This window comes from Hippichthys cyanospilos, chromosome 2 (assembly GCF_059441005.1).
Source record: "Hippichthys cyanospilos isolate Australia breed blue-spotted pipefish chromosome 2, RoL_Hcya_1.0, whole genome shotgun sequence".
Lineage (NCBI taxonomy): Eukaryota > Metazoa > Chordata > Actinopteri > Syngnathiformes > Syngnathidae > Hippichthys > Hippichthys cyanospilos.
The window spans coordinates 9,294,634-9,307,367 of record NC_142370.1 but is presented as its reverse complement, the minus strand read 5'-3'; the positions used below and the strand labels follow the sequence as shown (position 1 = coordinate 9,307,367).

The following is a 12,734-nucleotide window of genomic DNA, read 5'->3' as shown; positions in this document are numbered from 1 at the left end:
CACACAAAAACATTCCTCAAAAACACTTTTCTCCCACACAAAAGGCTCCAATTCTTCAGAATGCTTCTAATTTGTTCTTTGAGTTTTAGTCAAGGTAAAGTAAATGTATGTTACACTTTGACATATTTTCATTGTTAAAACAGTTTGGCATGTCGCTAATGTTATGTTACTCTACCAAATCATTGCTGACTTGTATTGAGTAACAAATTGGGTGTTTAAAACAAATACCAAATCAAATTTCCCCATTCGATTCAAACGCATCATAGAATATTTTCATGAAGTTGGAAGTGTTTATGCACGTTTTAGCCAGCCATCTAGGTAGTGTATCAACCTTTGTTACTACTTTGCTGTTGGCCTCTTACACCATGTTTACAAACTTGGACACTGGACATAGCTAGCTAGCTTGCATGACATGGATGGATTTAAAAGTTTACTAAAGGTGAAAAACTATCCTGGGTACTGCGTTGAGGGGCCCTGGATGTCAAGGTAAAACGCCGTCTTGATTCTGGGACCTCCAATCCATATTCGGTGTTGTAGACCCTCAATTGATCTTGTGTTTGGAGCCTGTTCTTGTGCTCCAGCGATTAGGACCTCTGTGCTGTCTTTCAGTCCAGCATTTTCCAGCAACTGGTATGTTGTCTCGATGTTAGCCACTTGCCCAATTTGACGGCGGTATATGCCATGGAAGGGCTTGTCCTTCCATGACAGTCCATCTGGCTCCTTCTGATTCCTCACAGTGATGCTCTCGGTAGGGATACTGTACTTGTCAGTGCTGCATTGACATCATTCAGTAGTGACTCTGATATTACTTGCGTCTCTAGCTTTGCCAAGTCGGAGATAGTTGATTTCCCCCAGGACTTCATGATCCTCTCTCTCAGGTCAGTCCCACTTATGTTCAGCTGTTCTGCTTGTGGGGGATGGAACACACTTTCGATGTTTAGGGGAGATGATGAAATCATCCCCATAATGCCCTTGTGTCCTGGCTCCCCCTTGTCATCGCGTCTTTCCACCAAAGTACAGTCAGCCCCCGGCTTACGAGCACCCTGATTTGCGAACAATTCGCCTTACGAGCGTGGATCAGGGAGATTTTTGTCCTCCGCTTACGAGCAAACCTCTCGCCTTACGAGCATTCCGACAAACCAGCCATTGAGTATGTAGAAATGTCCTCGCCTAACTGCGTCAACATATTCAGCAGTTGCGTCATCTACAATCATTAACAGATACTTGTGGCGTTAACGTGAACGCTATTGGTATTACAACCTCACACTGACTGTCTCACTCACGGTGTCTAAATATATTACCATTTAAGTGTAGTGTTTGTACAGCTAAAGGGAAAAACAGCTGACATGAAATTAAATGTGCCGATTGCAGGACAAAGAATTGTCATTGGTTTAAATGTGTGTTTTTTTTTAATTAATTGTCAATACATTCCAACCGTTTAAAAAAAAGTGCGAATAATTATCAGTCAGTCAAGGAGACGCCAATATGCTATTGGTCGATTAAGGTCACCCGGTCTCACTCACGGAGATGCTATTGGCCGGCGTCACACGTCAATCACAGAAATGCCGATATGCTATTGGCCGAACGCCTTTATCTAGCTTGATGGGACAGGATGGAAGGAAGTAGAGAAAATGAGTGAAAAACGGAATGTTTTGAAGACTTTGCAAACTTTATCTGTTAGACATAGCTTCTAAAATTACTAGCAGCGGTAAAGGAAGAAATAAGAGGATGATGTTTTAGTATCTCCGTGATTTGCACCATGACTGAAAGAGTTACTGTAACACTGTAAGACCCATAGCCTATATGCGTTGCCGTATTAACTCAAAACGTTGATCTCTGCACCCTGTTACGGGTGGTATTACAGTGCCGTATAATGGTTGATTGACAAAACTGCATGTCATGTTAGTCGGCGACCTCCCGACATGCTTTGGAACAGCGCCATTGTTGCATTTCTGTGAGTTGAAACCAACAGTGAACTGACGCTCGAACAAGCCATAAGTGTGGTGCCTAGTTAATACAACACACACAACCTCACCTCCGCCTCCACCCAGCTCAATTCACGTCGGGAAAAACAGCTGACATGAAATTAAGTGTGCCGATTGCAGGACAAAAAATCGTCACAGGTTTAAATGTGTTTTAATCAATAAGATGTCAATACATTCCAACCGTTTAAAAAAAAAAGTGCGAATAATTATCAGTCAGTCAAGGAGACGCCAATATGCTATTGGTCGATTAAGGTCACCCGGTCTCACTCACGGAGATGCTATTGGCCGGCGTCACACGTCAATCACAGAAGTGCCGATATGCTATTGGCCGAACGCCTTTATCTAGCTTGATGGCACAGCTGGTTGGGATGGAAGGAAGTGGAGAAAACCCTGACTGAAAAAGTTACTGTGACACTGTAAGACCAATAGCATATCTGATTTGCCGTATTGACTTCGAGCATTCATCTCTGCTCATCTCTGCTTATCTCAGCACAAGTCACGTCTTTCCAAAGGTAAAAGTCATTTTTCCTTTGTATTTGTTATTTAATGCAACTGTACAGTAGATTATGTCACTTAATATTAATATATGTATACAGCGTGATGATTTTACCTAAGGCTTCTGCGCCCGTTGCACGCATTCACGAATTAACATGGGTTTGGATTGCCCGCTATACGAGCAATTCGAGATACGAGCGTAGCCGCTGAACGGATTAAGTTCGTAACCCGGGGGCCCACTGTATATGTATTTATGCATGTATGACTTAACTCAGTTTGAGTGACTATATAGCTAATTGAGGAAGTAACCAAATGTGTTGGCATTTAATTAAAACAACAAAAATAAAAGGTGTCCTCACCCCCACACTCTATCACAGGAGGACTGCTGCTTCCAGGCGTGTGACTAAGTGCTTCTGCAGAGGCACAGATAAACAAGCCGAAGTCTGGGGGGTTCGCAAAGGTGAGTACGGCAAAATATTGGCCTCCAACCGAGGCGGCGAAATGTCCAGCCAGGCCATCAACGTGGCTGGTCTGGCATGAATGATTCGCCAATTCCAAACAGCATGTCCTATTTGCTCAAATTGAAAACCTCACTTGAGCCTCCAAAAAAAGAAGAAAAGGCAGAATAGCAGCCGAGTCACATAACAGGAAACATTTGTCCCTAGCTCAAAACAATGCGATGATCTTCCAAGACACTACTGACTCCACAAACAAATCATCTGTCGCATTTTCGTACAGATGGAATAGGACTTTTTTTAAGTGAAAAAAAGATCCTTCCAGCATGACCCTCAGAAAAATCGAAAAATGTTTGTCACTTTCTAAATTTTCTTGGTGCCGCTCTTTTTTTAAACGTGCAAAAATGTTCGGTCTGTATTGAAGACATGAGGTTTCTGTAAAAAAAAAAATAATGAAAAACTCCCATGTAACATATTTCTGCTTGAATAACTTATGTTACAACCTGTGGCCTACACGTGACAAAAATAACATTTGTGTTCAATTTTTGTTGGTGTGGACCTCTGCCTGTGAGTCACCAATACAATGATGGGTGCTAACCCATTTTCCGTCAATGTTTATAATTTGTCTTTTTTTATGGTTTCTATCATCACCCGTTGGCAAAACGGGCATCCGTCAGTGACGGACCGACGGACGATCTGCCTGAAAATCACCGTTTAAAAACTGCATTGTTTGTTTGTCTAATTCTGAAAATTGATGAACTTCAACATAAAAAAAAAATCAATCAAACAACAAATATGAATTTGAGAAGAAAAATGTGTCTTTATGTCCACACACAAGCAAAGCAGAGGTGCCATTCCATGACCAAGGCACAGCAATCCGTTTTGAGATCACCACAAATCCTTCTATATATTGCTGAATTTTCCTATCTAAATGCGTAGTTCATTGCATACAGATCAAGGCAATGCCCTTGCAATGGCTTCAATCAATGGCTTCTCCTAGGGTCCATGATGCAGCATTCTGCCAAGTATGGAATGATCAAAGTCATGTTTGCATAGTTTTGCAAAAATCAATGAGGATTTCTTGGACGTGGAAATTATTGGATTTAATGTGCTCGTCACAGCAATTCAATAAAATGGAGCGCAATTTCAATGAAGCTGGGATGTTGTGTCGAATTCTGAATGTAATTCAATCACTGCAAAACCTTAAAAAAAAAAAAAGTACCACTGTGTTCTTCTTCTACTTTACATTTTTGGGACGTTGTTGGAACGTTCCTCAGATACTCTTCCAACCCGGCTGTACTCTCACCTGATTGGCTGACAGATGTCGCCGTTTTTTTCAAGCGGTCTGGAAACATTTAAACATTTCTATTTTAGTTCCTAGATGATAAGTAAATATTTTCAGTCATTTCTTAACTCAGCAATATGGTATGTGTGTGTATTGACATTTGTTTCCTTGAGGAGACAAGTGTTTTGTTTCTGATAATTAAAGTATAAATACCTGTTCTAAGGGAACTAATTCGCAGCAGCTGGATTTTTACGCGGTAAATGCAAAGAGTTAAATGTGACGGACGAGTTTGGTTTTTAATTCCATATGTGTCCATTTATATTGGAGTACGTAGATTTTAAGGCGAGATGTTATTTATATATATTTAATTTGGGTAAAAAAAAAAGAAGAGAATACTTCAGAATTCAAACCACATTTTTAAAACTTAAGACTATATCGTAAAAAGAAACAAATGACTGATGTTGTGAATATTTTATATTAAATTGACATACTTTTAAGCTGCTTGGCCTTTCATCTCTGCCATATGACCTATCCTGCTGTAATTCATTTCCACTTCTGTGTATGATTTTCCAGAGACCGTACACTGATTAATTTGCCAGCTATTTTGCTGTTCAAAGTTGGATGTTCATCACTTTAGCACAGTCCTAGCCAGATGTCTATAAAAAGTGAAATTGTGCAAGGTAGCCTCCACGGGCTCTTTTTTCCCCCTCCATAATATTTTGATGGGCACCACAAGGGCTCATAACCTGCGTTGCCAAATAATAGGTCATTATCTCGTGATATATGAAGGCTCATATAATGCTTATAAGCCATGCTTTCTCCTAGAAGTCCAACTATGCCTGGTACTCTTGAATTAAAATGAACCGTCATCCCCAAAACATTTGGGACCATGGCAGTTGGGCCGTGGTTCTCTGTTTTGCAATAGCATGTATTTACATGGCGTGCAAAGTCCAAAATTTAGCTCGCAAACTGCGAAGCAAAACACTTCTTTCAAGCCTTGGGTACGGCAAAGAATTCCACTCTGCAGATTTTTGTGGGATCCTTTGCCCTTTCTTTGATTTCTTACGCTCGCATTACTAACATAAACTATCAGAAGACTCAATATAAGGGCCCATCTCAAGTCATCTATTTAATAATATGTAAGCAAGACAGAGCCGGACGTCACCAAGTCACATATATACAGCATATTATATTTTAAAACAATACTGAACCATATTTGCATGTGGCCATTCACTTGAGTGGGTGAATGACTGGCAGAGAGCATTGTCTTTCATTATGTTCACTTTTATCTTTAGGGTGGCCATTTCCACTCTCTATAGTGACCTTCTTTTTTCTGAAATGTCATGTTACGATTTGATGGTTTAATGAAAGTGCTTGTCACGTTTATGACTCCCACTCCATCTATTTTATTGCAATGAGTAGTGACAAATACATTTACGAATACCACCATTCTGAGGACTGAATTGTATTCATTTTCTACAAAATGTTTTTAAACTGAAAGTCAAGGTGAGAATCTTTTTTTTTTTTATACTAACGGACAAATGTCACGATCAAGTGGCCGAGAAGTGTAAACAAAATTCCAAGTCAGTGAAAGGCTTTGTCCACATCCAATACATTTTCAGCTCAAACTCTGAAGGTTTTCACACAGCCTATTCATCGGCCAGGGATTGAGAGGTCCTTGGACAACTTCCACTTGAATCCATCCTTGTTTCAATCTGTCTGAACATTTCTTGAAGGCAATCGGTTGCTTCAGTCCACTTCAGACATGTGAATTGCAACATTCCGGAGTTTTTGTTTGGCTATAGAAGAAAATGGCAAAGTGAAGAACACCACTCAACCGGTCCAGGAGGCATGAAGTCATTAGAGGCAATGAGTACAATCAATAGTCCCGTGTATAGAGCAGTGGTTAATGTTTGGAGGGTAATGAGATAATAGGGCTTGGATCTACCTCATCGACATCTCGGGTCTTGACTGTTTATTGACATTTTCTGGCCGTTCGCATGCACATGTGAGCTTACCTCTCTTTTTCCTATTTGGCTGGAAAGTGACTGACTTTCACTCGCCACTCACACCCCCGAGTCAACAACACAATTCAGCCCTCGTGAAATTCAGTATTCTATGCCAACGTGATATGCTTGTTGCCTTTGTGTAGAAGCAAAATAGAATAGGCTTGTCCAGAAGGATGCCAGTGTACAGTGCAAAACTCATTTTTATTTTGAGTGTACATATATATATATACTGTATATATATATATATATATATATATATATATATATATATATATATATATATATATATATATATATATACTGTACATGGATTTTTTATTACAAGTCAAATCTACCACCAGAGGGCAATGGTTCCCACTTTTTCATGACAAAAGCCTCTTATTTTCTCAACCTAATTTATTATTTACCAGTGTGAAATGGTGTTGAGTTCCTCACCTGATTTCTAATACAGTATTTACAGTGCTAGCTGTCAATTTGGTTTGAAATGACCGAAAATGACATTTTGCTAATAGATTCAAATTTGCTTGAAAGTATTTAATGTGCTTGCTTCTAAGTAGGCTTATTTTTTTCATTGGTTTGCACTCAGCAAGTAAGTTAGCTGTGTTGCCCTGTGTGCCTAGTTTTTGCCATTAATAATTATTTATTTTTTTTAATTATTTTAGTTGTTTGTAAGTATCAAGCCTTGATGATCACTGATCTTGATTAATAATTGTGATTGTGTTATCTTGGCCGTAATCGGGCAGCCCAAATACACACACACGCACGCACACACACACATCAGTGCATGAAATTGCCTATGCCTGTTCAAAGATGAGTGAGGAAACTCTAGTTGGTGTGCTCGGTGGTGAATTTTGCTTCAAAAATCACCCCGCTGGGACATTAAAAAAAATTGAATTTATTGCAGCTATCTTGGGGACACAAGAACAAATTTACCATACCGTTCCAAAGCCAAAAACGAAAACTACAAATGAACCAACACCAAATATAACATGCGCGACTGGGCAAAAAAATATGTATAAAAAGCTTTTTTTTTTTTTTTTAAACATTTCTATTGCCTTAGATGGGCAGCGCTTTTGATAATACCTCTCACTAAGATGTTGTGTGTTCTACTTCATCACACTTCCAGGAACCACTACTTGAAGCATAAATTGCCAGAGAACACATTATCCCGTAAGTGCTGATAAATAACATGAACACTCATGTTCTGATAAGATAAATAAAAATACATACAGAAACAAATAATTTGTGTATCCATTTTCACATCCGGCAGCTGCCTAATCGTCATTTTCCCCTGCCTATGTTGATTCCTGCGAGTATAGCCTAGCAGATGTTTGATGTATGCTAATTAAGCCGCATTTATTCATGATTGCGATGCATCGGCGTCACTGAGGTCAGTGGCCTCTATCTGAAGCGATAAACTGCAAAGCTCTTGTGGTTGCGCGCAAATAAAGCAGAACAATTTCCTCAACCGCTATATAGCGAGATAAGCGCAACATCACATTCTTGCATTCAAACCAACATTTAGCGTTTCAAACGTTCATTACCACCAAGATAGAGTTGGACTGTCCTGGGGATTGCGTAAGGCTTCTCATTTCCATCAAACTGCACACAGACTGCGTGTAAATACATCGTAGAGGTACAACTATTCATCGATTATCAAATTAAACCACAGTTAAGTTTGATAATCCAATTCAGATTAATTGACAAAATAAAGATGGTCTATTGAATTGCAGCCGTACTAGAATTAGCTGTGTTTCCATTCGTTTTTCGCAAAAATAATAACGATACTTCTACAATCTCCATAAAGCACAATTTTAACTTGTAGGTGTTTCGAGTATTTTGTTTGTGAATCGCCCAATCACTTTTGCAGCATAGCACTTTTATTTTAAAACGTCTCAAAAAACACCTCACAACCTTTTATCAGTATCTGAGGTATTTTTTTCAGAAGTCTGTTTCAATTACCGCAACTTGCATTTTGCTTAATTCTGAAGGCAGCAGAAACACTACAAACTAAATAAAGAGAAATGCTTAGCTTTTCACCGCTGAATATTCATATTTTTTTTTTAATCAAATGTCTGGATGGATAAAGTTACCTTGCGATTTCCATCCATGACGGCTTGCCCTTGAACAAAATCATCAAGCGCAACGTAGGCGGTTGACGAGCACCATGAAGAATGACACAACGGGGAATAAAGAGAAACACAATTCAACTGTCAGGGAGATTTGTTCCCCACATGAAGGCCAAACTGTCATGTTCGTCATAGTCACATTATCAAGATTAAACTCTTCTTTTTGCATACAAAGAATCACTACAAGCAATCGAGGTCCCGGTTAAGCAGTCTTTTACTGTCGTTTGTTATCAAATTAATTACACACAATAGGAATAAACATTTTACTTGAATCCACAATTGTGGACTGTTCTTCCCATGCCTGCATGGGGAAAATAGAAGTGGCCGGGCTACGAGACGATCATCAGAAAAAAATTCTCAACGATAAATCAGATTGAGTGGTTTTGTTGAACCGTAATATTTTACAGGTGTCTTATCAAGGGATCAGAGAAAACTATTACGAAATTCTTTGAAACTTGAATCCAAGATTTTACACGAATAAATTTCAGGTTGCCAGCCAATTGCAAGGCATACAAATATGAACAACCATTTACACTCACAAACATACATAGGGGCAATTTAGCTTACCCGATTTATCCATAATTCATGTTTTTTTTGTTGTTGTTTTTTGGTGGAAGGAATTTGGGGTCATCCTGCCGATCAGTCCCACACTCAATTAATTGTTGTTTGAACTTGACTTTAAGCATTTAAGCAAACCATTTTTAGCTTAATCTCCCAACCCTGTAAGTTTAAAAACTACAAATTTCCTTATTGATGAAAACGTAGTTTTGTACACAATCCATCCATCCAAATATGTTCAGTTTGATCATTATCATTTCTTTAAAACCTGTAAATTGATCATGTTAATTTGCATACTTTTTCAAACATTTCATACTGCATAACATAAGCAATGCGGTCAAATTCGGATCGCATCTAAATGCAAGAAGTAGGACAAAAAAAAGCTGAATTGGTCTGTCATTGTTTCCTCCGATTTAGTTGAAGTTGATTCTGCAAGTGGAAGGATGAATCTTCTTATATCCGCAGTCATCTCACATTTTCTAGCCAAAGCTGCATATATTTTTTTCAGACGATACAAAGATGTTTTGAACGACACACAAAATACTCGAACAAAACAAGCACATCACAATGCAAATGTAAAGAAAGGAAGGGACGATCTTGCATAACAAACAGCGCTTTAAAATTCAATCGGATGCTTTCAAGTCAGATTTGTGCACACAAGCAATAATTACATCAATTTTTTTGTGTATTTTAATGCATTTCTTTTTGAGCTTCTGACATCTTTTTTCTTGAATTGGCAATAGACATGTCCATCACAAATGTGAAGCAAAGCAAAAGCAAAACAAAGGATGAAAGACGAAAATGATTACTGTACAGATAAAGGGTCAGGGAATATGATAGAAAATGGAAGTTGGAAGTGCTCACTCAATTTTTATACCAAATTAAACTGATGGAAACAAAGTGTGAAGCAGAATTTTCCCATTCCTTTCAAATGCATCATAGCGAATTGTCACCAGTGAGGACGTGATTATACATGTTTGAGTTTTTCAGTTGGAAGAAGGCATAATTTGTTAGCTTAGCTCTAAGCTATCTCATAAAACAGGCATGTTGTGGATAAAAAAGTTGATCGATAGTGGAAAAAAAACCACTCTGGGTTCTGCCGTTTGCCAGAGTATGGCGAGGGTTAGTGGAGGTTAAACTGTGATTTTAAATTCAAAATGAAAACCTTTGACTTGTCTACGTTAGCACGATGGGCGGGTGTTGGTACACCACAAATATGTTTCCAAAGAGTTTTTTAAAAAAGAAAAATAAGATATTTTAAATCCTCTGGAAATTAATTGTTACTTGATTAGCCAATATTTACTCTTTCAGTGACAAGTGTTATTGCAAAAGGAAACCTCTAGAGGGCCGGTATTTTTAGCATGTTCACTCACCTTTCAAGGTCAACAGAATATTGTGTACTATGTCCATGTAAATATGGGTGGTGTCATATGAAATATTGATTTCCATTCTTTACTTTGAATTGCATGCAGGTATAGCTGTGTTATAAGTGTGGAAACACTGCCGTCCAGTGGTCACAGCTATTATCGCAGTGCTCAATTGGTCTATATTAGGTAAGCTTTAGTCAAGGATGTCAACTCCTCCCCATAAAAAACATATTTAACCAGCATTTTATTATTATTGAATTTATTATATTTATTATTGTTATTACTATTTTAAAAGATATTTATTATTGTTATTACTATTTTAAAAGATGAGAATTCTGGTCCATTGCACTGAAGAAGTTAAGGGTGATGTAATGTATATGGGTGGCTTCTCAAGCTGCTGGTGTCATATTGATGTTACTCTGAGGCATATTAGGTTGGCATAAATATGATGTTACTAAAGGCCCGGACTTGAAATGCACGGCCTGCCACTGGGTATAAATAAAGTGCACTCCAGTTGCCATTGTGATTTTTATTTGTTGGACGATGACGTGTTTTTTGAAAAAAGCTTAATGGAATGGACTCGGGGTTCTCTGGTTAATGGATAAGTGAAGAGCAATTACAGATTTGGTTATGAATCCAAGTCTTACTCCATGTTTATTATGTGCATTATTCCAATTTGACTAGTCTTATTGAAGACAGAAGATTCCAAACGCCCACAGTGGCTTCAACGCAAGTGTTTACTTCCTCCAAAGAGGATCAATGAAGGGGAAGGGGGGGTCGTTTCTGTTGAGACATGTCCTTGAACGTTAACACCCACTGCATCCTGACTAAACAGCAACTCAATCCGCAGAGAGCACTAATAGCTGATTGTGAATGCTGTAGTGTTTAAAGTAGCACCAAACATGATGTGCATCTCAATGAACATCAAGACAGGTACCTTAAACCTCAGCTGTTTCGATTCCTCCAATGCATCTCCTCAAGGCTGTCAATTCTCAGCCGTTGGCTCCTTCGCTTTTTGGGGGCGAATAATGCAACATCTGTGGAAACGTGGTGCAAAATGAGCCATCGCTCACAAGGTTCCAGGTCATTCGTCCATACTTGAAGAAAAATGTACGAAGCACATGCGATCATTTTTCACTCCGCGGAGGAGCTGGTGGCAACGGTTGGTGTCGGATGTGATGAATTTGATGAAAGGTTAACGTGCAGTGGAACTGACCGCTCTTGGTCACGGTATGGGGAGATGAGGACGATTTAAAATGAAAAATGAGTTTTGTGTTGGTACTAGCCCCTCCACCTGGACTCCCGTGGCAAGATGGGAAATGATAAATTCAATTATTTGTCACGCCATTTTGTTTTACTTTACTCCTGTCTGATAGGACTGATGTCAATCTTCATGTGAGTGTGGCTTCAATACTCATTTACTTGGGGTGTGACCGAAGCAGCTTGCTGTCACACACATCTGCCCAGTAAGCCCCCATCGGATACACATTCAACAGTTTTATCGTCATATGCATAGTAATACCACACAATGCAATTCTCATTCTGTTCACTTGTCCAAGCAGACCACATTCCATAATCGAGCAAATAACAAAGTAGGCATCAACACAATAGAAATAGAATTGAGACCTTGTATACAGGGCGATTGAAAAGTAAACCCCTGCTTTAAAAAAGAACACAAAAAAAACGTACACACATTCATATGTTGGAATATTTGTTCTCATTTTTTGTGTGTGTTGCATGATGTATGGTAATTACAACTATTGACTTTTCTTTTCAGATGGATTATTTTGCTTGAAATCTACAAAAGTGGCAGCACGTCTGACTCTGCCCACACTGGAAAGACATCAGTCTTGCAATTCTGATGATGTAAGTTAGTGTTGCTATACAGTATTGTACATCCCTCAGTGTTCATTAGCATCAGAGCTGGGCAGGTTTACTGGCTGGCCATGACAGCGCCAAGCCTGTCTGTATAAGCAACCGGGACAAGACGGAATGGTTCAGCAGGCTTCTACTAGCCCTGGGACACCATGTAACATCTGTTGCCCCCAGCTGCTGGACTCACAGTAACACACAACGACAGTGTGTGGGGCAGCATGAACAATGTTGTTAACATACGTGTTGGTGAATAGGGAAACGGCAGCATAGGTTCTGTCCAGTATAACGTCTACAGTTTTCCGAGCGTGGAGCGATTTGTTAGAATCCTGCTTTATATGCTGGGGTGCACATACTGTAATTATTTTCGTGGGTTACTCATATTAGTACCAGGACGCAGTATTTGATATGCACCTTTGTTTTCAATTAAAAGTCTGCCTCAAATTCATTCTCAGTGTCTCTCCCACATTAGCAGCGCACCATCTGTGTGCACATAGCCAGCCTACCTCCTTGAAAAATTTCATAACTCATAAATCAGTTATCGTTTGCGCTGTTCGCTGCGCAGCTGTTCGGGACCCA

The 12,734-nt window shown here is 39.1% G+C and overlaps 1 long non-coding RNA gene across 1 annotated transcript; it reads left to right on the top strand.

The window, feature by feature from the left end:
• The first annotated feature begins 607 nt into the window (after positions 1 to 607).
• LOC148427168 (uncharacterized) lies at positions 608 to 2,940 on the top strand. Its single transcript, XR_015868601.1, has 3 exons — positions 608 to 748; positions 822 to 878; positions 2,858 to 2,940. It is a non-coding gene; the product is annotated as an uncharacterized LOC148427168 (long non-coding RNA).
• The last annotated feature ends 9,794 nt before the right edge of the window (positions 2,941 to 12,734 follow it).